At 40.2% G+C, this 24,762-nt stretch overlaps 1 protein-coding gene across 6 annotated transcripts in view; it reads left to right on the top strand.

Annotated features, from left to right (window-relative positions):
* The first annotated feature begins 857 nt into the window (after window positions 1-857).
* EPN2 (epsin 2) overlaps window positions 858-24,762 on the top strand; it is a 978,978-nt gene continuing 955,073 nt past the window's right edge. For 2 of the 6 annotated variants that reach the window (XM_044089577.1, XM_044089571.1), the window contains exon 1: window positions 859-1,644. The gene's annotated coding sequence lies outside the window, so the exon portion shown is untranslated. Of the gene's footprint in view, window positions 1,645-1,688; window positions 2,091-24,762 lie in introns of those variants that run through there. The other 4 variants (XM_044089576.1, XM_044089572.1, XM_044089573.1 and 1 more) reach the window with 4 other exon arrangements.

Genomic DNA, 24,762 nt, shown 5'->3' with positions numbered 1-24,762 from the left:
TTCACTGTTCAATCCAGATTCACTGTGACTTAACTCCAGCATAAGCCTGACATGGTTTTGAAAAACCTGTTCTCAGTATAAGCGACTTACTTTGCAGTTAAGGGCAATTTATAAACAGGGTTGCAGGAGGACCAGAATACAAAAGACTTGCTCTCCCTGTATTAAGTGACATACCACTACAGGAGATTTAAGGTATTAAGACTGTAGCTTAGCTGGGGTCTTTCTTGCAGTTTTTACTGAATGGTTTGCCTGTGTGACCTTCTTACCCTTTGGTTTAGTGTTTTTTAACAGTACATAGGCTTGGGGGAGGGGGGTAAAAAGGTCATAATTGCTCTCAAGCTGTCATGTCCAGAATCAGGGACAAAGCCCCCAAATTAGGGACAATCATACCTCACAATCTCTTAGAGAAAGACACCTGAACAAAGCCACAAATAATGGGGGTCACAAACTTAGAAAAGTGACTAACGATTTGCATAAGTATGCATTTTCTGAAGGATATTAAGTCTGAAACTAAAATGTATGTCATTATTTTCTGAATTCAGGCCTCAATGATGTGCTAGAAAACCACATTTTTTTTTGAGAAACGGGGCACAAATATGAGCAAAAAATCTGGACAGTTGAAAAGTATGGAGACACTTGTAAAATATTCGTGCTACTGACAGAACAAGGCAGCTTAAATTAACTTTTTTATGTAAAAATCTTGTAACTGTAACGTTTTTACCAAGGGTAATTATTATAACCAGACATGACCTTTTCTCAAAGAAACAAAACAAAACAAAAAAAACCCACCAATTTTAAATAGGCTGGTGGGAAGCAGAATTATGGTCCAAAATCAGAGAGCCTTGGGAAGTTATTCAGTTTTAATCAAATTGGAAGAAACAACCGCTTTATAAAAGTACAGTTCACTTTTTAGAACCAAGTATGATACATAAGCCAATATGTACAGATAAAAACTGAAAGCTACATACATCATACAAATAATACAATTTAGTTTTGGAGGGGTACTAATATCGTACATTGACGTACGTTTCTCCAACAATGGTAACAGAACTCCTCGGAGTTGAAGAGTCCTGAAAAGACAGTGTTCCTGTCATTTGAAGCCAACAGCACAATAAATAAAAGGCAGTGTGTCCATCTTTGCGTGAGCCATCTGTTGTGCAACTACAGTCTTAGCTGCTTGTACTTGCCGCTTACTATCCCCACGAAGCAAGGGCACTCACTATAGACGACGCCCTACTTGTTCCCTTCCCCCTCCCTGTTGCTCTCCTTCGGGTCCTCCCAATTCCTGAGAAACGGGAGTATGTGAATGAGTGTCTGTCCATCTCCCTCCGCCATGTTGGATCGTGTGGGTGTCAAATAGGCTACCGGTGCTGCTGCTAAAGAAGGGAACAGCAGCCGTGAAAACAGGCTACTGGGTTTCACAAGACACAAAAGGTGTCACCGCTCGTGACGGGATCGCGAGCTCTGTCTCATGGGATTTAGACAGACGCAAGACCGTTAGGGATTTAACGGTATTGTTACTGCTTGTTCTTTCCTTAATTTCTTTATTTACGCTTAAAGTTTTCAACTCTGCAAACCTTCAACGCACATAGAAGAAAAGAAAGTCACAGGAAAGCTGGAGTAAGTGCTCTAGGAAACGCTGGTGTAAGTGAACTTTCTCCTTGGTGTTTATCTGTAGCTAAATCCTACCCCTATTTTTACGTGTTTTGGAACGGAAGAGGATGAGTTAAATCACGGCAGCTGGGCGGCCTGGATCCTCCTGCTGGATTGGGGTGCTGCCTAATTCTTTGGAGTCCTGACAGGGAGAGCTTCTTAGAAAAGGTTGCACCATTGCTGTCAGGGTTTTCAGAATGAAGCTTCTGTGATAAGATTTGTTATTACTGTCTCAGTACATCTGTTTCAAATCTTTAGTTGTCTGGTTGTTGTTCTGTTTAGATCCCCAGTTGTTATCCTATTGGCTTAGGGAGCTTGCTCTTCCTACGTTTTAAAGCAACAGTTGAGTATGGACACATCCTGGAACTATAACTGACTGAATGTGCACCTCTGGATTTTATGGTGAATAATTGCGCATTGTATCGTTGCAATGTTTGGTACGTTATCTGTAAATACTTGTGTATGTTTGAATAACATGTTATTCATAGCCACATCAACAGAATGCTACCGATCTCCAGTTCCATTTTAAAACCTGGCAAAGTGTGTGCGGATGGGGTGATTGTATGGTGTCTTGAGTTTGTTGGGGGTTCTCAAAGAAAAAAAAGTCTGTGTATTTGAAACGGCTGCAGTGTCTTATTTACCTTCCGATCAATATGCTTTATTAAGTGTACATAGTGATGCTACAAGTGGTACTCTGGGTTTGGTGTGATTTTATTTATTTATTTTATTGACTTGTCACATGGAGTAAGCATTATTATTTTAGATATTGCTTCCCAAGTTTTTATGTAGATGTTTTTACCTGATGTTGATAGCATGTGACTTGCCTTTGATGGGGTAGCTAAATCCGATGCATAGTTGCAAGCAGTCCGTTGCACATTTTACCAGATGTGTTATATTTCACACGTGGAAAGTCATCAAGTCATCACTGTACATTTTCTCGAAATGTAAAGGTGTACCTAGTGCCTGTAGTTTCGTAGGTGATTACTAGGCTGATGGCACAAGATCCTTTACAAGCCTAGCCAAATAGTGTTAGTGTTTAGTTATTATGTAACTGTATGTTTCTGCATATTATAGTGTTGAATTAAACCATTCAGTTGTGCTCTGTAAAGCGTTTACTGCTCTGTTTATTTTTCTTTTGGGCTGTGGCTGTAATAGATCTGTATGGCGCATTCCATTGCCCTGGTCAACAAACAAGTCAAAATACAATAACACAAGAAGAGTGTTGCTTAGATGTACTTACAGTGAACATAACACTAAGTAAGGTGGAAAGTAGTATGTGGTAACAGTGACTTGGAAGAAAGACGCATTCAGAAACATCGGTGATGGTGGTAAACTCAAAGAAATAATTGGTAAAGAGAAGCTATGCATTTCTAGGAAAAAAGGAACAGCAATTTGGGCAAGTGGTTTTGCATAGCAGTTATAGTGTTACTTGGGAACTGTTCAGAGCAGCGGTGCCCAACCTTTTTGGCTCAGGCACCACTTACCATACAGTTCAGGGGCCACTCAGCATGCTTGGCAAGGCTTTTAGGGGCCAAATTACAATGTTCAGCGTGTAGGACATATTGAGGACCAGGAAAAATGCCTTGATGAGACTCCTTGTGGCTGTAGGGCCACCTGTTGAACAGCCTTGGTTTAAAGCACTGGTTAAGCAATTAATGGAAACACAGGTTGTTTTGACTTAAGGTTATAGTAACAGATTTTGGAAGGGGTGGGGGGCTAACAGAGCAGGCTTTGATTTCTTGTTTACGTAATCCATCATCAGTTTCCCTTGCTCTGTGTGGTGTTTAGGTGTGATTTTATCACTGTAAGAAGCTGTTTGTAAAGTAGTTTGTAGTTGTGGCAGGTGGCATAGGGTTGTGACGGCAGTGTTTCCTGTTATGTTTTAGGGGTGGCACCCATTGTGGTGATTCAGCTTAAGCTTAATAAAGTACATTTGTGCAGAAAGAGGAATAGTTTCTGAAGAGCACTGGGCCACAGGTAGTACATCTAACTTGGTAAAATAGGATTGTACTATAAGAAGAACCTGTTAAATAGTTTCTAATAAGCATGGCGTGATTCATTTTTGTGAAAGTCTATATATTTCATGCAAGTCTATAAGTTTTTCATGTTTGAGTTTTACAGCTGTCCAGAAATACATATATCTATTTCATAAGCTGTGTAAACTTGGAGTATAAACTGTGTGTGAACTTATTAGGAGAATTAGTGTGGGTCAGTAACTATTGTTTTTAAATCAGCAGTGATGTGTAGATATGAGTATCTACCTTTTCTTCCTTGAAGTGAAGATACCATAGTACCAGGGCCGGTGTTAGCATTTTGGGGGCCCCCAGCAAATGTCAAGTTGGGGGCCCCCTAGGCACTTCCAGTATAAGTATCATCCTAACAATGCCATCCATCCTAAGCAACCCTTTATTTCATGCTGCAAACTTTTAGGAGTAGTATCCACAGACAGACCTGCAGCTACAAGCTTTTACATTACAACAGGCCTATGTATCACACTATCACTATGTTGAGCTGTCTAACAAAGAGGCAGTTAGAGTTACTGGCACTTAGCTGCAACAGTGATACATTGCAACAAGTCTATGTACAGGTCTGGACTTAATGTGAAATGATTACTGGACCTACATTTCAACCCCCCCCACACACACACACCCTTCAGTCCTCACCTCCGAGTCCTTCTCCTTTTGTGCTTCCCCCATACCATTTACATTACTTTTTCTTCCTTTTCTCACATTTTGCCGTACTCTAAGCTTTTTCAAGAAGCCATAACTTTCTATATGCTCTGAAGTGCATTTTACACAACCTTTTCATCCAATAATAGCTTGAACAGAAATTATGATTAAGGAAAAAATTCACTGTTGTGGTTCAGCTTTAGTTTTCCTTGCATCCTTCAACACACCTTTCCTGAACAAGACAGCCCAGTAATAACCATTTAGGAAATAACTCAAGTCAGGGCCCAAGAAGCTACACGTTTACAGATGGTCTGGGATGCATTTTAGAGCATTTTCTCAACATTTTACTCTAATGGTTGCCTAAATAAAAAATATGAAGAAAAAAAGAATGTCAGTCTTATTTTTTTCTTTCAAGGTATAATTTGTGCCCAAGGCTTAATTTTCAAAGCTGACAAAATTGTAGCTTAGAGTAAACTAACAAGCCAGTAGTTGTGAGAATATTTAAGTCTTCTCTGGAAATACTGCTTACCTCTCTAACCCTCTAAAAAAGACAAGTCACTGCCTATGCATCCCTCTGGTATTAGACTGGGATGAAAGCAGAGATTTAAATTGCCTTTGTCATATATTTCAAGTGACTGATGATATACATATACATAGCATGTTCTTCACCCCAGCTGTCAAAGGTAGCCACATGTATATGTGCCTAGTACGTGATTGTGAGAATGATTTCAGTAATATTCAAATTTGTTGCTCCTAGACAGTACACCTCTCACACAAGCTATAGTAACCTTCTTTGTACACCTCTGAGGTCTGTGAGAAACACTGCCCTCAGCTCAAACACAAGCTATAATGACTTCATGTACGCACCTCTAAGGTTTGACTGTGATGAAAATCAAAGATGTAATATCCACACAATCTCCAGCCCCTCATAACCCGGAGCAGCTTTATGTACACACACACACATTTCAACAGGGCTGGTTTTAAAATGGGTGTGGTTGTAAACAGAGGCTATTATTAGCTTTATCCTAAAAGGGTCATATCTCAGCACCATTCAGGTTAAACAGCGTATTCAGAAAATTGACACATTTTTCTCCAACAAGCAACAGCTTTGGTGGGGGCCCCATAGAGGCAAGGATGATAAAGGAGTCCCCATTATCCATTTAGACAGTCTGGTGAGTGGAGGCAACCAAACTCCAAGAATATCTAAGTGTCGGAATGTTCTGTGATATATGTTATGTCTTACTTTCAAAATATAATTACTTGTTAGGTACATTTTTTACTGATGCACAAGAATAATGGCTGTGTCCTGGCATTATTGGGTGCATGCACAGATAAAAATCAGTGATGTTTTTTACACACACACACACACACACACACACACACACACACACACACACACACACACACACACACACACACTAACATGCATAAGCCACAGCAGTACTAGTTATGTACTTATTTCAGCAAACAGCAATGCCTTGTGCAACATTGGTACTGCCACACCAGATTAGTCACTGCTGTTTAGCAGTCATCAAACAGCAGAAGCAGTAAGATTTATTTCATCGAGGAGTAATGCATACTTGTCACTGTCCCTACTTTCACAGACCTTCCCTGATTTTGTTCATACTTTTGCTTTATCCTTCGTAAAAGTCTGATTTGCTGGTAAATCATTCAGGATTACAGTCAATCAATCCAGACATCTGAGTTTTATATTTATTGTCCAAAAATAGATGTTGATGCAAAATATGTTATTCTAGTAACTTTTTAAGTGAATTAGAGAAATATTTAAACATATTTATGATTCTGAGCATTTATTCTATTATTTTTGGGAATTATACTGAATTCTTAAGTAAAGAAATTGAGTTATAATATCTGGTGTTCTGGTATTAGTTATAAAACTACCTGAAAGAGAAACTATCCCTGATGATCGGAAGCATTAGCTCTTCTTAAAATCCAAAGTTTGCACTGAGGTAAGTCACTCTGGGCTGCTGATCCCTCTAGTGCTTATATTGTTCATGTTCGTTATCATCTTCATCCTAACAGGGTCATATCACAGCCCTGTTCATGTTAAAGAGCATAACTAGGAAATTAATGCATTTTTCATTCCTCATTTTTCCCCAGTCAGCAGCAGCTTTTGTGGGGCCCCCACACAGACAAAGATGATTAAGGGGGCCCCCCTGCAGCCATGGTTTTGCAGGGACTAAAAGCTGGCTATGTAGTTAGTTTTAGTGGAGAAAATGTCCAAAAGCAGGGTTTAACTAAGCCAGGAGCACTATGTCTGTATAAAATATTTAATGGCATTCTGATGCCTGTTACTTGACAAAACACCATTACTACAACCAGAAATATCTTTGAATTTTAAAGGAGATATAAATAAGAGTTATTACCCTCATAGTTTAAGTATGCAAGACTGCTGCACTAACTTTTGTTGGTTTTACAGATGTGACAAAATATCAGGATAAGATAACTTGCTGTGGTTGGGGGCCCCCAGGGAACAGGGGGCCCCCAGCGACCGCAGGGTTCGCTGGTGCCTAAAACCGGCTATGCATAGTACCATAATATACTTTGACCATATATTTTTAGTTACCTGTTTTCTATGGTGATTCAGACCCATGTTTTTATGGTAGAAGCATTAACAAAACTAGTGTGGAAGCCCAGGGGTGTTGAAGTGAATGGGGAAGGGGTATTTTGTCTAGTAGTCTTGTTTGATTCGAGACATTCCCAAAACTCATTACCACATTCTTACTGAAAAAAGTATATACTATATCCTTAAAGGAGGGTGCAGTTTAATTACTGAGTAGTGAAGAAGTGAATATTAAAACTTAAAAAAGTGATTACTAAAGCTTTGGTAGTCATGTATTTTGCGTTACTGATATATACTCAGAGCATTATGTGAAAGGGTACTGTGTTTTGAAAAAAAAAAAAAACATAACTACTAAGAATGTATGCCAGAGATGTTTTCATGTAAATATTACTTAACTTATAGTTGATAGCCCCCAAACTCCATTAAGCTAGGTAAACAAAAGTGCTGTGTGCAAATAAAACCCAGTAAGCCCATTATCATATTCATTAAAAAAAAGCTGGTTTCTTATTTATTTTATTTTTATTTATTTATTCTTTTCTTCACTCCTGCCCCACTTCCAACTTGTATTGGTGGTAAACAAACCTTAGGGATCGGAATGTTTATGTTAACCTCATACCCTCTTCTATTACATAGTTCGTATAGAAAACGCACACGCACGCTACTGGTTACTTTTTAACATTATGATCATGCTTGTCTGCATTCCAGACCAAATGCACAATACTCTGTGAGACAAGTTAGAGAGACAGTGCATGGCCATGGCAGTAACTAACTAGTTTGTGATTTGCTTTGTATTGGCACTGGATTGTTGGTAATGTACCAGGTCTTGGACTGTGTTAGACTTATTGTGCACACTCCTACATATGTTGCAAAAGGTAGGAGTACTTGTGTGTCTTGGGGGTGTTAAAATCCTACTTTTCTTCTGTGGAGGAGAGTTAACTGTGATGTTGTTGTTTGACTTTAGGAAGTGAAAATGGATAGGGATAATATGAGTGTGTGAACAAATTGTATTATTGTTCTGTTGATAGTGAAGTTATATAGTCGGATAGTTGTGTTGAACACTTTTTGTCTGTATTAGTAGTGGGTAGTTGGTCCATTAGTTCTGAACATCCCCATTGGAAAATGGTTCCATTGCTTTCCTGTTATGATCTAGTGCTGTCTCTGTAATTTAATGTGCAATGGTCGAGGTAATGCTGGAAAAGTAGGAGTGTGTTGCAAGGGCAGACTTTTCTGCTTTATATCCCCCCCATATTTTGTATGAGAAAAGTTACAGAGCTTAAAGCTTCTTATGTTTTACTGCTTTGCCCATGTAGGTGTAGATAGTCAGAGCCAGGCATCTACAAACTTTCTTACGTAGCCACTTATGTTGCTTTCAATAACTGCTTGTATGAGGTGAACCACGTAGTGGTTGACCATAGTTTGCAGTTTGGTGGCCCTCTTCATACAGTGCACATGCCTGACATTGCATTTTATACCAGTGGCATACACCACGACATCTACTCACAATGTAAAAGGAGTACCACAGTTAAATATGTCTTTGATAGTGTTACTAGCTTGTTTTTCATGTAATATGTCTATCCAGAGGACAGTTTGTTTGATTTAGTATGTTTGGTAGAGCACTGATCAGTGTGGACCATTTTCAGGTTCAGTTTGGGATATATACAAGTCAGAATCAGAGGCAGTAGCAAAAAATCCTTCAGTGAAAGTAGCACCTTAGTGTTACAAAGACATTGCCACATCTCTGTGCTGTTTTTGTGGGTGCAGTGAAATGGAATCCACTCCCATTGCTACAGAGCAGCCTAGCTTAGCCAGAAAAGGACAAGATGTTCCCTAGCTCTTGCTTATTAATAATTACATTTGTCCACACCCTTAGTTATTTGTGTAAGTTGTGTGTCTAAAATTTTAGCAGTGCAGATATACCAGTCTTTCGGGGTTTTATGTAAATCCTGTGAAAGTAGAGATGTTTCTAGTCCTTCACAAATTCTGCAGTTGCCCCAGTGTATGACACTGATGCTGTACTTTTTCAAGCCCTCAAAGTTGCCCTGGTATTATACTAATTGTGTTTAAAGCAACAGTGATTTATAATATGAGACATGTTGCGATCTTTGGCAGGGGAACATTGTGTGCAGAAATTCATCTGATTTTTGTCATAAAATTTGTAACAGTGTGGTGGGAAATAGTTTTAAGATGAGGACTCATGATTGCCAGATTGATGATTTTTTTTCCTGTTGTCAGCTTACTAAAAAGTGATGGATAAAACATGAATTCATGTGTGTATGGTGGTGGGGGGGGGGGGGGGGGGACAGTACAGCTCTTAAAGAAGATATGAAAGGGGTGGTTGGGTAGAAGGGCCATATATACGAGTCATTTGAAAGATGCAGGAAACTGTTGAAAAAAAGTATTGTTTGTGTTGACACATGTATAGTTGATGTAGGTAGTTTTAAGCTCTAGAATGTGTTTCTTTAAAGGTACATATTTTCAAAGCTGTATCTTAGTTTTTTTGAGCTGCTACCTATACAGAAAATGTTTCTTGGTAGGCCTGTTTGAGACATTTATAGCCACAACCTCAGCCAGATACATGCCATGCCCTGATGTGACAGGAAATGGGACATTCAAAGTACATACATAGAAGGAATTCAGCCCAAAAGACAGATTTTACAATTAACGGAACCGGGTACCATGTGCTTGTTGGTAGAAAACCAAACCTTAAGTGGATTTCATTGTCAATTTAATAATACCATAATCTTTGATATTTTAGGAAAAATGAAAGCAAAAGAGAGGGTGAAGGTGTTAAGTTAATCGTGAATATTGTGCCAGGCAAGGACTGTTTGTGGGACAGCATGAAGCAGAAGGTTCTTCAGAAATAATTAGGTAGAATTTTCTTAGATTGCTTTCCTGAAAGGATCTCCAAGTTTAGAGAGGCTCTTGTTTCTATATTTTGAACAAATAGATATTTATACCTTACACCTCCTTATTCTTCCCTTCTTCAACTGCTTCCTTACGTCTGTCAAATCCTCTCCCCAGTTTCCTCTATAAATATATAAGCCTGATCTTCTCTCACTTCATATTGCAGTTGTTCTTGTTTGCGTTATACTAACTTACTGTAAACTGGCTAAAATTTCACAAAATTTTAAGTCATTGTCCTATAACTTGTATCTATTTTTTAACCAATGTTTTTGTATTATGTCTTAGTTTGGTGAAATAATTTTAACTGTAAATGTTTTGTGCCATTTCTGATGATTGTAAAGTTAATGTTTATTAAAATGTTTTGTAATATTTTTGGAGCTTTTCTCCCTGGGCCTTCGCAAAAAATGGGCTCCTACCCAGTCAGACTTTCCCAGTTATCAAATGTCAAGGAAGAAATGCATGCATACATACATATTTGTGCTTTTCGGCCTGCAAATCTGAGAACACCTTTATGCTGGGATTTAACATGTATTTTGTGCAAGAAGTGGACACCAGGTACTGCAGTGAAGTATGCATAGAAAATGTAATATGTTGTGAGAGAGACTAGAATATGGTGTTTTTTGTCAGGTCAGCAGGCTTTAATGAGGCAAACGCAATGGTGCCCAGAATAACCTGAAAAAGTTATTAATCTGACTATTCAGTAATGTTAGAGAGTCCAAATTACACACAGTGAACGTTTGAAGAACAGTGTATTTAATGATACTCACTGGAGACAGTCTTGTTAATTCAGGTGGAGGTTATTTGCAGTGAGACATGTAAAAGTTAACAGCCACTAGGTCTCCAGAAGCTGTGGGTTTATAGATGCTTCAGTGTGCATTTTTAATACAACTTTTTTGTCCAGTGATGGCATAAACAAACATGCACAAGAAAAGAAATTCAGTTGCACACTTCAACTTTACTTTTTCGTGTATCCTTGGAACACAACTTCCTCACTGTAATGACTGTGGAGGAAGTTATCAAATTAATGACCGTGTATGGAATGGAATGGAATAATCTTGTTAAGTCAAGGGTGTGAAGGCCAGTAGGGCACTAGAAGCCATTGAGTTATTGATGTTCAGAGGTGCATTTTTGAGCTTTTATTCAATTGTTTGATCCAGTGATGGCCTGAGCAAAAATCCTGAGTTAAGAAAGACTTTCAGTTTTATCCCTTCCATGAAAGAAAAATATCCAAGGCTTAAGGTTCGAATATGTCAAAATACTTTACAATAAATTGAAAAAGACGAGTGCTTGCAAAGAAAGACAAATTGTATTTGGGAATACCTGAACCCCAAAAAAGATAGTTGCCTTTTGTGTATTTCTGTCATGTTCGTTTGGGAGTAGAGGGAAGATACAAGTTAGCCACAGTAATATTTCTGGTGGCTGCTGTCATATGTACATACAACAGCGATATTGTACTTTACTGGCTCACCTGCAGTTTCGCACAGGAGTGGGTGTGGTCCAGATGATTGATGAGCGAACCTGAATATGAAATAAGGCATGATTGGCATGCCATGCATAACAGCGATATTGTACTTTACTGGCTCACCTGCAGTTTCACACAGGAGTGGGTGTGGTCCAGACGATTGATGAGCGAACCTGAATATGAAATAAGGCATGATTGGCATGCCATGCATATTAGCTACTGACATGCATACAATCTTAACAGCCAACAGACTTGCTAACAATTATTAAAACAAGTTCATCAGAATGTTCCGTACTAAAGGCTGCCTAACTCAGCTGCTCATCTACATTCATTGTATGCATCATGCTAGGGGTTAACATGCATAACATGCCAATGTCTAAATATACCCTTTCTTTGTCGAAGACATAACATTATTGTGTCATGCAGCATTACACTACCCTTGTTAGTGCTAATGGAAGGCAGTGTGTCTTATGTAAGCCGGAGTCAGTATATCCAAGTGGCAGGGGTGTGGGGGTGGTGCAGCACCCCCACAGGAGGTGGTATATCCAAGTGTCGGGGGCGCAGCAGGATTGCCCCCTGCAAAAGCAAAGGGAAAACTTGTAATTGCTGTTTCTCTTACAAGAAAGGACGTGGAAATTGAGTGGAATGTCGGGTTAGTTATTCATGAGAACAGCAACATGTCAACCAGCTGGAGCAGGGTTTGGGTGGCGCTTGCTACTGCACACCTGGTGAGCCACTCAAGTAAAATATCGCCTATACAACTTTTATCCTTACCCCTGTATATACATCTGATGTTTGATTGCAACTCTTACATTAATGTATTTTATTTCGTTGCTCCTAGACAAGCTTACTGATCTTCTGTGCACACCTCTGAGGTATTTGAGGAAAGTTAAAGAAACAATGATCACACTGTCAGCCCCCACACAAGCTACAGCAACCTTCTGTGTATATCTCTGAGGTTTGATTGTGAGGGAAATTTAAAGAAAAAGAAACTGTGACCACACAATCCCCAGCATCCCTCCTCCACAAAAACTACAATTACCTCTTAACACCTCTGAGAAGGTATTGTTTAAGGTTGAGGCCACTAATAAGCCTTTGAAAAATCCACTTCTATAGCCTGGGGTGTGGAGGCTTTCAGGCCTCTGGAAGCTCTGAGAGTATGGATTTTCACTTATGCCATAATGTAGAAAGAAGAATTATTTATGTTTGTTTGTTTGTGTCTTTTGGCTTTTCCCGGTTAGGGGTCGCCACAGCGGAACTCCGGTCCGCTAATGGTTGGCAGTTGATTTTTACATACTGGCTTGCCAGGCCTGACGCACAACCTTCAATGAAAGTACGCCCATTCACGCATGTCTCCATGCAGAAGACGCTCTAGCTGAGAATCGAACTGGACAGCATCTTACTGTGAGGCGACGAATTATTTATGTGCCTGGCAATATTGTATGACCACAGATAAAAAAAAAAATGGTGGTGTTTTGTTTAGACACTCCCTCATATACAGTGAACCTGCCCCTGATAAGCTAGGGTTGTCACAAATTGCGCAGATTTTTCATACACTCACTCAACATACATACTGCCAAGTCTATCACAAGATATACAAACACGTATGCATGCTGCAAGCTTGCGGCAACTTGGAGGAATGCCGTTCACTTAAGTCATGTCTTTGGGGTGTTGAAAGAAAATGGAGGACATGGATAAAGCCAAACAAAGACTGTGAGGGCTTGCAGGCTCCATACAGAAGAAACCACAGCCAAGAACTCAACCAGTGTAGTGTTAAGAGATGGCACTGTGCCAATGATTGAATGATTTGGAGGGACAGGTTCATCAGAGCGGATACAGCTGCTCTGGAATGGACTCCCCATCCGTATAAAACGAAGTTCATCCCTGTTTATATTCAAATGTAACTCGGATATGTGGATGGGGAAACCAGAAAACTTGCTCCAGGGCTGCCCCTTGGACAGAGGAAGTTCCTAAATGCTTTATCCTAGGAGTGTGCTCCCTCAGCTTATCTATGGTATGATTCCAGGTTTTCTCATTAGGGGCAGTATATAATTATTGCCCACGGGATGAGTAAGGCCAATCTCGAACCAAAAGGGATAGGATAATTTGAGCACAAAAAGGATAAGTGGTTAAGCTTTAAATGGCCATCAAGGACAGGTAGCCTAGTGCTTACCTGTGAACCCATAGTGAGCTATTGCTTCACACCCATGCTGCTCTTTCCAGTCCATCAAAGATAGCCACTTGTCGTTTGTAATGCTGATGATTGTGATAGAAAGTGAAGTAAATTATGGTTAACTTGTTAATCCAAAATACAGTGCAACCCTCCTAACACACAATCATGCAGTACTAGTCTTACATTTATTTCAGCAAATTTGGTAAACAGTACATTGTAGCACTATATATTCAACATTAGATCACTAATGCAATTGCCTAAGATATTCAGGTCATGTCCTGTAAAGGATATGACCACCCTGAAAGCTAAATGGGACCTTCGAGCTCAGGCAGTGCTCCATCTGTAGTACAGAACACCAAAAGTTCCAGAGCTCTCTCGACGCTAAACTGCGTACCTTTTGCTTTCTTCATGGAACAAACTACTTTCTAGTGATCCTTAGTGGCTGGACAGATAAGACCATTTCTGGAGAAAAGGTCACATTGTTTGGTTTATTTTTCTGAGGGAAAGTTTTTTTTTTTTTTTTTTTCTGGGAAACTAATATTATTTATATTGCAGAACTTATTTTGTTTAGACTTTCTGTACCTGGTGTTTTTTATTACTGTGAATGCTTGTGAAAGCATCCATCCCACAACCTTTTTTTTCCCCATTTTTACATGTGGGGTCAGTGTGCCACTTCCAATCACACTACTTGGAACTTTTTCTACTAATCTTGTATAGAATTTATGTATTAGGACAGGACTTGGTGCTTTGTGGGACCTTCAAGGGTTTATTTTTTATTTCAGAATCACTTTTTACCTGTCCCTGAGTTTACTGACTTTTATAGGTTCTGCCAACAGTCTTTTGAGGCTTAATTTGTGGCTGGACCTATGGAACAGCTACTGGCCTTCTTGGTTCTTCCTTTCCCCATCTGCAAGGGGAAAAAAAAATTGTCAGGGAACCTTTGGGTGTTAGGCTGGCTCTGGTTTTGCTTCAGCCGTTGATGGATGATCCTGCAGTGACACTATTTCTTTTCTTGGACCGCTTATCATTTTCCTATGTCACTCTAGTTTAGCACTTACAGCCGCTAAGGACTGGGGGATAGATATGTATTCTGCAGCTATAGGGTTGCCTTCCGCAGACATGGGAGAACCACTCTTGTTGGTCTTGGGTGTAAGTGGCAGGTGAAGGTCTACCACCTGAGCTCTAGGATAGTGTGCCTCCTTTTGGTCTCCTCTTTTCCTGGGAGTTTCTCAGGAAAGAAAACAAAAAGTAAAAAGCTTGGTGTCTCCTGTTTATATTTCAAAGGATAGGGAAAATTTGCCGACATTTAATTTCTGTTTTTTCTTTACCTACCTACCTACCTACCTCTTCTCCAGAATAGAAAGAGTTTCTTCTCTGTCTGAGCCTGTTTTCCATTTGGAGGGAGAATGTTGTACTTTTCAATTTTCTTCATATCCTGAACATTCTGATTTTTGAGGAAAGAGTTGCTCCAGATTTCTCTACAGAAGACCTTTCTTTTTCTGAAACTTTCATTCTGATCTTCCTGAAAAGTCTTTCATTTTAGAGAAAATCCTGTTTCCCAGCAAATGTAGTCTGATTTGTTACAGTTGGATATTACTTAGTTTATAGCTCTTTTATCTCCTGTAGAACAGGCGGACGGTTTCCTGCCCCTAGGGAGTCAGGTTATACAGGGTGTCTTGAGTCCTATACATACATGGTTTCTAACTCTAAAGTAGACCTTGTAGTAGTTTCCCTATCCAAAACTGCTTCTGCAAGACAAATGTATTAATTCTAATCCCACTTCCTCTGACAGGGATGGGAAAGCTTTTAACAAAACTGGGAAGAATGTTTATTCTGGACTGCTGGGCTCGCATGTTAAAGTTTATCTTCTCTCTCTTGAGAACATGAAAAAGGTAACTGCTGATTCCCTCTTTGGAAGTCAAAACTTCTTGAATGCCCTTTTTTTATCTACTTCTCATATAATTAAACATGCTTTAAAGTGTTCTTATGATGATACTGATGCTGTTTCCATGGCTGCTGCTTTTGTGTCAGTCATGAAAAGGTTTGCTTGGTTACACTTGCAGAATCTTCTTGTAGATGCTAAAACTGAAGTTTTTAATTTTCCTCTAGGTAAGGAAGTTCTATTCTGCCCATCTACAACTGGGGTACTTAAGATATTTGATGAGAGGGACAAGTTGATTTAAGGGGGGACCCAAATCTTCTAATCTTTATTTTGTAAGGCAAGTAAAAACAAAATCTTTACATCTCAACTCCATTTTTCAAAAAGCATTTTAAACGGGAAGGTGTCAACAAGCAGAATTTTAAAAACAAATGGGCAAGGAGGTGCAAAAAAAGGAAAGCTTTTCAAAATCAAGTTTGGACCAAAAAGTCAGAATGACTGTCTCTTCAGCCACCCCCATCCTCCCAGCAATCACCCCCCCTCTCTCTGAGTCTACACTTTCCTTTGTGACACCAGGTTGTTTGAGACAAATATATTCTGAAAGTCGTGGGAGTCCTTCCTTTCCAGGGGATTCCACTTTGTCCAGCATGCCAAATATCACTGTTTCTTTGTTATCTCAGGTTGTCCTAGAACCAGTGCCTGCCTGCCAGATGGGCAAAGGGTTTTATTCATGGATTTTTCTGGTCCCAACAAAAGAATTGACCTGAAGGCCTGTGCCAGACTTCTCCTTTCAAAGCCTTTTTTGTCACGGTCTCAAAGTTTGAAATGTTGTGCCTTCAGTCCCTGTTAGCTCTTTTCCATGTAGTAGCTTTCATGGTTGGACTTGTCAGATGCCTACCATTGCATTCCAATTGGCAAACGTTTATGTTTCATAATGTAAGCCAGATACAGAAAATCTTATCAGCTCCCTGTTTTACCCTTTCGGACTATCTATTGCTCCAAGGGTATTTACACAACGTGTTTGTCTGTAGTAATTGCTGATTACAGTCTTCAGGGCATTTACATTTCCATATTTGGAAGAATATCTTCTGTTTGCAGACTCTCTCTCTTTTTTTTTTTTTATCAGAAGTTCCTAGCAAGTGCTTAGAATCTTCTACTCTGCCTGGGTTTCAAGTGAACTTGCAGAATAGTTTTCCTGGGATGTCTGCCAGATTCTGCCCGTAGAAGAGCTTTTCTTCCTCAAGACAAAGTAGAGATGTTCTAACAGTTCTTCCTGAGTTTTTCCAGTCAAAACCAGGTATGTGCCAGGGAGTTTCTTGTGATTCTGGGGTACATGGCTTCTATGATTCTTATGATTTTCTTGGTCCAACTTCACAGGGGAAAAATTCATTGGTACCTCAGGTCACTGTTTACTCCACATCTGTACCCTGTATCCTTTCAGATCCCAGTTCTAGGATTTGTAAGGAGTAAGTTTTCACGGTGGTGGACCAGTTCTGTTAGAATCCAGGTCATCTGTTCTTTGTTCCATGTCCATCTGTCACAACAGAAGGTTCAGACTAGCATGTTGATCTGTGTCCAAAGGTGTCAAAGTGCAAGGATTGTGGAATAAACGGAATGGGGGAAAAGTATATAATTGTTAAAGAGATAACAGTTATAAATGTTTTGAAAGCCCTACATCATCTCTGATCTGTAGGACCTCTGTATGTTTTCACAGACAACATCACAGTGATGCTGTATATCAGTAAACTGTTGTATATCAGTAAACAAATGGGTTTCTAGATCTTAGCCTGTTTACAGACTAGTTATGATAGTCTGGGAGGTAGCATCATGGCTCATTTTGATTTTTCAGCTTCATACAATCTGTCAGAACAATATAGCAGACAAGCTAAGCAGAACCAGGTCAGACACTCACAAATAGAATCTGTACCTGGGGATCTTCCAGGAATCGACTGTTGGGGATACCTAAAGTAGATGTTTCTCCTCTCAGAACGGACAGTTAAAGAAATTCTACTTCAGGATACCTTGCAAACAGTCCTGGAAGATGGATGCTTTCTCATTTGTCATGGACAGTAATGCTTCTTTATGCCTTTCTGCCCTTTCTTCTGATATCCAGGTATGTTCATCATATTGATCACTGCTGCAGTAGCCTTAGCTGTATGGCTTATATCTTGCCAAAGTATTAACAGTCAGTCAGCCAGCTTCCAAAGCTTCAGGGCACCGCATTTGCATGGGTTTGCACTCTTTTGCACAGTGCCGCACAGAGGTGGGCACCATTGCTAGTTATAGATGCAAACACTTTTGCCTGCAGATTTTCCCTTAGTACTCTGCTGATGCTCCAGTGGTGAGTTCTCGTGATAGTCCTTCACTGACATGTGATACATTCAGCGATACTCCTGTGGTACCTACACAGATTCTTCCAACCAGCCCTTCATATTTTTTGTTCACTTCTCCTGTCCTCTACATTACCTGGTCCTTGTTGTCCTGTCCTCTCCCTATTTTCTGACCACATCAATTTACCTAGCATTATGGATGGGAAATTTCCCACAGTTTCTCCATCCAGCCTGGTCGACATGGGCATCCTGAGACAATGCAGTAATTGCCTCATGTACACTGGCAAGCCAATTCTAGTCCACACAAATTCATTATGTGAGAGATGCATCTATATCAAGAACCTAGAATCCAGGCTCTCTTACTCACCAGTCAGTTCATCTTGATACCGAGCATGTTGTCAGCATGCACACCCTCACCTCCTGCACCTACCAAACCAACAACACATAAACCTACATCTGGGGAGGTCCTTACCAGAAGTTTACCTAAACATCAGAGACCTCCCAAACACAAATACAAGCATGCTTCACATAATGCATCCTCTGCAGAACATAGTACACACAAAATGTCACACACCAGTGTCTCACAAGCCCCTAAGGCATAATACACAAAAACAAACATCTTAGTCATATGTGACTCAATTGTGAGACACACAGATGTCACTCTCATCAGGCTGGATAAGGAAAAGGTCACGGTCAGCTGTCTGTCAGGTGCCAGGATCCACCACATCACACACATACTCAAGTCTCTCGACAACAGGCACTGTTATGACTCCTTCATAGTCCATGGTGGTGTGAGCAACTTGAGGCATACCCCACTGAACTATATGATGAGAGACATGACTGAGTTCTCTGTGTCTCAGTCAGATATATCCCTAGCCTTAAGCAGCATTTTACCTTCACCTAGGATGGTACCTCAGTACAAAAAAAATTGGCTTAGTTTCTGGTGTAATTCAAAGGGGATCCAGTATATGCCAGCCTGGGATGACCTGGTCGACAGACCTTGATGCTTTGTCACAGATGGTCTTCATCTGTCATCCCTGGGATTTCGGTTACTGGCCAAGGTTCTTACCACCTCCATAGTGCCTTTTTTAGACAATGTCACAAGAACAAAACTCCTGGCGTAAAAATGCCCTCTAAAAACAACCTCAGGGTTATGCTGCTAAATGCTAGAAGTCTAAAACAGAAACTGCACTCACCGGAAGCAGTCCTCTCCTTGGAAGATGCTGACATTTGTGAAGTCACTGAGACCTGGGTTAAGGCTGTGGAGAGCACACCAGCTATACCAGGTTACATTTCCTTCCACATGTTCAGACTGCAAACTGAAGGCATGAGAGCTAAAGGAGGTGTTGTATCAATGTTCATTAAAGATAAATGCATCTCTATGGTTAAGCAGCACAATTCCCTTGAATTACTTCAGGTGCAGTTGACTGTAGGTAAGAACCCTCTTCAAGTTATTGCCAGCTATAGCACCCCCTCCATGAATCAGGGTATCCACTCAGCCTACTTGGATCTACTTGAGTCAGTCAAGATGCGACTAAGCACCCTGGTTTTGGGAGACTTTAATTACCCATTCATTGACTGGGAAAATTATACATGTTCTAGCTCACCTGCCCAAAGGTTCTTGGACTTCATTAACTCCAGTGCCCTGGACCAGCTGGTTGACACACCCACAGAGGGCTCAAACATCCTGGATCTGGTGCTCACCAACATGGGGGACTGCTGCACCACCCCCCGTGTGTGGCCTTCCCTGGTGAGATCTGACTACAAATCAGTCTTGCTAGAAGCAACTATAAAACAAGACCCCCCCTCCCCCTTAGCAACAACTAGACTAAAAAACTTCTCCAAGGCCAATTACAGCCTCTTATGTGACAGTATAAATGGCTTCGTAGCCCCCCTCCACTGATGGAACAGACACCTATGCTGAGTTATACACCAATTCTGTGTATGAGCACCTGTACAATTGTATTGACTCTGCCATACCTGATAGAACCAAAACAAGATCTTCAAGGAAAAACAAACCTGTCTGGTGGACAACTGCCATTAGTAGGCTGTAGAATAGGAGAAAGAAATTGCTGTCTGAGTAGGAAGGAGTGGTCTCAAAATTGGAAACACTCCCTCTTCAACCTAAGCAAATAAGGCTCCTGGTGAAGTCCTGCAAAGCTAGCTACGAATCCAGATTATCTTCCCTAACTAAGGATAATCACAAGGTGTTTAGTTACATTCGTAACCTCAAAGGTAAGGCCCAGATTTGCGCTGAATTCGTAGTTAATGGTACTACATATAAAGAACCTGTGGTTATAGCAAACTTGCTGGTTAACAGGTTCAATGAAAACTTCACTCCCCTGTCCCAGCTACATATACCCCAAAGCATCCCCAGTAGCTGTCCCCCACCTAGTATCCTCTATGGGATCAGACAACATCCCGGGCTGTGTTCTATGTGGGTTAAAACAGGAATTAGCATCACTATTAGGCATGCTTTCCAGTCGCAGCTTAAGCACTGTTTTTTTTTTTTTTCCCCAGTGGCATGAAAAACTGCTACTGTCTTCCCTTTGCACAAAGAGGGGTGCAGCCACGAACCCTGAGAACTATAGACCCATTAGCCTGACTAGCCTTCTCTGCCAGGCCATGGAATGAATAATCATGGACCTTTTATTAACAAAGAAATAGGAAATGGCCAAAGACTTGACCCCACCCAGTTTGACTTTATCAAGGGGAGATCATGCGTGTTAAACTAGGTGGACTTCTGACGAGGGCAAATCTGTGCATATGGCCTAGCTAGACTTAGCCAAGGCCTTTGACACAATCCCCCCCTCAGGCGTCATTGATTAAACACACCCAGCTGGGTATCGACCCATGTATTGTCAGGTGGGCTGCAAACTGGCTCACTGATAGAACTCATATGGTTAAAATAGGGGACTCCACCTCCTCCAGCAGAACTGTAACCAGTGGTGTTCTACAGGGATCTGTTCTATGACCCCTACTGTTTGGAATCTACTTCTCTGAAGTACAGGCTAAAACTAAAGGAATGTGGTTGACAAAGTTTGCTTATAACTGCAAGCTGGGAGCAATCATTAAAACTCCTAGAGATGTCAGCATCCTGCAAGAAGGACTTATGCAGACTAATGACAACAAAAATGCATCATAATCCTCTTCAGCAAGGGTGATGCTCCTGCAAACTACCACATCAATACAATACCCTAAGCACACATTCAGTGATGAGAGATCTAGGCACAACAGGTTGACAACAACCTTAAATTATTACCACTGTGGAGATATGGTGATCAAAGGGCATTTTATATTGCTCATTTCATAAGTAAGGGCATTGCCTGCAGAAAAAAGAGGTTATAACCCCCCTGTGCTCTTCCCTCATCAGGCCAGTAATAGAGAACAAAGCTTCCTTTTGTATGTTCCTTTTCCAAACACCTGCAGCAATTGGAAAGACCACAAAAGTTCCTTACAAAGAAAATTTAGGGACTTCAGTCTGTCAACATAAGACAGATTTTGAAATCATTGTCACTTTACTCTGTGTCTGAGGTGACCTGTGCCTTGCGTATGTTGAGCAATCTCTGACTCCGCTTTAATGGAAATACTGCAGATTCACAAGTCAAGTGGCACACGGGTCAGTCACTCAAAGGACCTTAACCTGGTATGTGACATCAACAGAACTTGCTGGAGAGGCAGATTTTCTCACAGAGGTTGCTCCACCTTTGGAACAAGCTTCCTATTCATGTAAACGTTGGCTCTGTTTAAGTGTAATTTGGATGATTGGATGGGTAACTGGAAATTCACCCCGAGGGTTCCACCTGTGTCCCTCTTGGACAGGGGCAATAGGTGCTGATCTTTAGAGTCTGCTTGCACCAGACACCCTTGGGAATGTGGGTTGAATTTCACTAGACTTGTAAGAGCCATGGGGCCATTAACCTAGCAACCTCCTATGATCTTATGCTCCATGAGCCCAAACCGTCAGGCGGCTTGAGCTAAGCTGATTAATATTCAAGTTTGTGTGCCAAGCCCTTCAGAGCTTTACTGACACTAAAGAATACGGTCCTCTGAAGCTTTGAGGATCGACAGTCTGCTTGTTCTGTTCCTTTGCTGGGCAGATAAGTTTGATGGGTTTGTGGAAAAAAAACTTCATTTAATAATTGGGTTTGGGGAAAAAAACCTTCATTTAACTTCATTTAATAATTGGGTTTGGGGAAAAAACCTTCATTTAATAATTTTGCTTATTATTTATTTATACTTTCCTCTTTAGGAGAATTATTTTAAAGCTAGGAGTTTGTGGGCTATCACAAAACTGTATTGTATTCTTTAAACAGACACACTTCTTTTCCTGTTAGTTTGTTGTTTAAAGTAATTGTAAATAATTTTTATGTGGAGAAATTGTGTTTAAAAACACTATGCCAGGCCCCAAAGTAAAATAAAGTATTTTTTTACTGTGTTTGTCTACGGGAAAAACATTTTTACTAGCATTTGATGCTTGTTTTACCTGGGAAAGAGGCACCATTTTCGGCTTGACTGTGGAACAAACTGTCTGTCCCACAGGTATTCCTTCTTCCAGCCACAAAAAGAAAAAGTTAAGGAAGCAAGCTGTGCCACCACAACAGGCTAGTAGTTTTCCTTGGCCACAGGTGGGTGTCTCTGATGTGGCCATTTGTTATACCTCAAATCCTTCTGGTTTAGCACCTACAACCAGTATGGATTGGGGGGTGGTTAGCCACATCATCTGCAGCTGTTGGGGTTCCCTCAGTGGGCAAGAGAGACCCACTCCCGTCAGTTCTCTGAGAAGGGAACAGGGAATGCTTCCCTGTCTTGTCAGAATGTTATGCCCATTCCTAGTGAAGCTTCTGCTGCGGTCCATCCCTAGTGAAGCTTTTGCTGCTGCCACTAATACTGTTGTCCCATTTTTCCTGTCAAAAAGAAGCAGAAAACTAAGCATGTATCTACTCCTGCTCAAATCTCCTTAGGAGTAGTTCACTGGGTGTGGATTAGGATTTAATTCGGGCTCTTCTTTCTTGTGAAGTAGTTTCTGGTACTTTTCCTGAAGAGATTCAAGATTCTGAATCTGAACAGGAAGATGCAGGATGCATACAGGTTTTTTACCCCTTAGAATTCTGATTCATTCATTTAAACTCGCTTACCTATTGTCTTTTTTTTCATTTTATTCCTAAATCTTGTTGTGTAGCAAGTTGTATCTTTTTATTGCCAATAATCTATATTGTAGTCACGCTTGTAAATAGTGTAACGACCTTGTTGTAGTCACCTCTGTACTGTTATTACCTTGTATATGTGCATTGGAGCTTTTCTCCCCGGGTCTCCATGAAAATGGGCTCTGTTTAGCCCAGTGAACTTTCCTGGTAAAGAAATGTTAGTAAATAAATAAAATATAGGAGAGCTCCGTTTCTGTTTATCCTTATGGGGGGGGGGTCTCTTCTCTCTGAGACTGTTGCTAGAATGTGTTAGTGTTGTCATTGGGCAAACACTAAAGTTTCTCAGTCCCTCAGAAAATACTTGAGATGTTACAGAAGGAATTTCCAGAATATGCACCCATTCCTTCAGTTTTGTTTGTGTGTGTGTGTTACTGCTTGCAGCTTTCCTGTCAAGTCAGCCAGCTAATTCTAAAAAAGCAGATAGGATGTATAATGCTTCTCAGTCTTTTTAAGTTTTTATTCGGTCTTCCCAAATCTGATCCAGCAGCTATAGCTGTAGTTAATCCTTCTGTTACTAAACACTTGGTTAACTCCAGTCAGGGTGGGAAGATCTTTAATAAGTACGGGGAAAAAAGTGGGAGCTTCTGCAGCTTTGACTTTTCAGAATTTTTAATTGTCAGGTTCATAGGCTAAGGCTTGTCCTGAAAGTATGAAGAATGTTTGTTTGCAGTTTCTTCTCCTAAAGAAAAATCTGCTTTAAATAATGTATTCATTTGTTCAAGTCACTACTCATTGTGTACAGTGTGTGTATGATACTTCTTCAAAGGCTATGACTACTGGTACTGTTATGAGGAGGTTTGCTTGGCTGTGTTCTCAGAACCTGACAGATGATAAAAATTATATTTTAAATTCTCCTTTGGATAGAGATTTAGTTTTTGGCACTTCTACTGCAAATGTGAACAAAAAGTGTGATGAAAAGGGTAAGCTGGTACATGGAATCTCTAAGATCCGACGTTGTCTTTTTTTCGTTCGATTCAATCTTTGGGTTATTGGATCTGACCTCAGTGTCTTTTTGAAGCTGTGGATCCAGGGCTGTGACACCTCCCCTACCCACAATTCCTCTCTTTCCCCAAATACCTTCAGTTTTGTTTCCACCTGATTTAAACAATGTGTTTTTGAGGGCTTTGCAGCTAAGTTTGTTGTTTTTTTCCTCTCTGAGCCATTCTCAGCAGTTTCTTTACTCTTTCCCCTCCTTTGTTAATAGTTATGTACACCTTTAAAAAAAAAAAAAAAAAAAAAACTCTCTCTCTCTCTATATATATATATATATATATATATATATATATATATATATATATATATATATATATATATATATAGTAATAACTCAGTATTAAAAAAAATGTCCCTTTCTAGTGCTGTTTGTCTTCTATCTTTAAAGTGTAATTTCGTGGTGTTATATATGTATTTATATATTTATAGTTGATGAGTGTATACAGTGTTTTTTATATTTTGACAGGACCAACTTGAGCTTTGGTCGATTACCTTGCCCTTACCATGTAAAGGTTCAAATATTCAAAAAATGTACTCCCTGCAGACACAAGATCCCTCCACAGGACTTGTACTTGTGTCTGAGCTCATCTTGACATTTAATGCAAGGCATGTTCCTCTTTTGGTACCAGGGGTCTTCAAGGTCATAGGGACAAACTGTTTGTTTTTTTGAAAGGTCTGATTCCTCAACAAACAGGAGTATTTAACTAGGCTTTGATTTTCCACATCAACTCCTTCAGTTTCCCTGGCTAAAATGGAGGAAAAACCCACCACAGAAATTCCTTAACAAATAGATCTGACTCCTCTTCAAATCTGATCACTGCCTTCTCCTTGTTTTTTTCCCAGAGGGAGTCCTCATCTGCGTTCACTTTTCTTGCAGGAAAGTTGCTCATCAAGACCCTCTTCAGTGG

The sequence above is a fragment of the Protopterus annectens genome, chromosome 12.part0, assembly GCF_019279795.1.
Source record: "Protopterus annectens isolate FY-2018-M chromosome 12.part0, PAN1.0, whole genome shotgun sequence".
Taxonomy (NCBI): Eukaryota; Metazoa; Chordata; order Ceratodontiformes; family Protopteridae; genus Protopterus; species Protopterus annectens.
The sequence above is the reverse complement of the archived record's forward strand: the minus strand, read 5'-3'. Positions and strand labels throughout refer to the sequence as shown.